We start from the raw sequence: 1,920 nt of genomic DNA on the forward strand, positions 1-1,920 counted from the left end.
CATTAGTTGTTTTTTGTTTCTTTATGTGTGTTTAGCATTTGTCATTTCTTTTCATTGGCTTGCTGAATGTCTACTCATTATTCAACATACCACAAAGGTGAAACTTAAGTCCATGCATAAATTTAATTGTGAACTTAATTTTTTTTTAATTTATCCCTTGTTTTGGAAAATGAACTTGGAGTTTAGGACTACACTTTAATGTTTTTTCCTGACTTGTAAAAATAATTGTTAAAATACTTGAAAATACAAAAAATATAAAGAAGAAAATAGTCACCTAAGTATTTGTTAGGTTTTAATTGGAAAAGTAGACTTTGTTTTTGTGAAATGATTTCAGGTAATTAGGTATCTCTGTAGTCAGTGATGTTTGTGTTAAAATATTGGCCACTTCTGATTTGTACTAATAATATCTGCTAATGTTACATAGTAAGGGTGTAGGGTGTTAGAATGAAGGTGAAATGTTTTAAACAGATAAGACAAAGTTTGCTTCTTTTCCTGTCATGTTAAACATTAAGTATCAAGGTCTATGGAATTGAATGGCTTTAGAATAACTTCACATATGTGGTTGAGATGAAATACAATTTTTGCTGAAAGCAAAATATTTTCTCATTTTAGATATTACTTGTAATATAACCAGGGAACCTCAAAAGTGGAGATAATGACATTTGAAACTGAGGTACAACTTACTTGAAAATAACTCCTATGTTTCTGCTTGTTTAACTGGCATACAAGTGTATCTGGTCTTCATGGTGTATGTAAAATACTGCACTTCTTACCTTTTGATTAACCTTTTGTGCATAGTCAAAGGAAGATCAAATAAAAAGATGCTACACAATTTTAACTAAATTTGCTTATAAACATTTTGGTGTGTACTAAAATACTAAATGTTCCCTTGGTTTTATTAAGTACCATGGGCTTTAGCTTTAGTTTTTGTTATGTATATCCTTTTAACTTGCTCAATTTAAACAAAGATGGAATTTCTCTTCCTTTTGGTGTTACGTAATCGGTGTGTGCAAAAAAATTATTCAACTGGTGATAAAATTTTATGACTAAATTTAATAGGCCTGTTATGTGTCATTACCAATTTTCAGATTTCTGTTGAATCTGCATTAATGGATGAATGACTTGGGCAGTGAGGACTTAAGACTGTGCAGAGTCAGTATTCTTCATTTCTGGAATTGGATGCTTTATTTGCTGGTATGACTATGATAAAAGAGATGGTAAATCATAATCTAGGTTGAGAGAGTGACCTAGATTTGAATGGGTTTGGATCCTGGCTTTACTGTGTGTCTACTTCATGGCTTGGGCAAACTACTTTCTCTCTCTCTGGCTCAAGTTTTGCCCTGTAAAGAGCAATAAGTTAATACGTGTGAAGCCTCCGAACAGTGCCAAGCATGTAGTGACTGCTAGTAGATGTTCGCCAGTACTATTGTCTTGAAGTGAAGTTCCAGTCCTGATAACAAACTGTCTGCCTAGGTCACACTACTCCAAATATAAATTTTTATTGTTTGGGTAGTTCCCACCGAAGGATAAAAGACAGTAGCTTTAATTGAATGGATTGTAATACCCTTGATGGAAGAGTGAAAAGCTGCCTGTATTTACTTGAATTCCTGAGTTACAAGTGTGTCTGTTACTCCTTACGCTGGACAAATGCAAGTGCCTAAGCATTCTTTTGATGAATCCTGGAAATGGAGAAATGCAGCTTTTGGCGGAAAGCTTGCTGAGTACTGCCAAAGGGGTAATTTTATGGGCGTCAACTTGGATAAAGCCCAAGATTATAAGAAAGTTCCAATGTCTCTACTGGAGCATTAGTTCAGAGTTTACTGTGAAGGTAGCAAAAAAACGCCTTAACGTTTTTTGACGTCTATTGAGTACTTACATGCTGGAAACTGACAGGTATTTTATATGCATAATCATTTTTAT

Source organism: Neophocaena asiaeorientalis, unplaced genomic scaffold (assembly GCF_003031525.2).
Source record: "Neophocaena asiaeorientalis asiaeorientalis breed wild unplaced genomic scaffold, Neophocaena_asiaeorientalis_V1.1 scaffold123, whole genome shotgun sequence".
Classification (NCBI taxonomy): domain Eukaryota; kingdom Metazoa; phylum Chordata; class Mammalia; order Artiodactyla; family Phocoenidae; genus Neophocaena; species Neophocaena asiaeorientalis.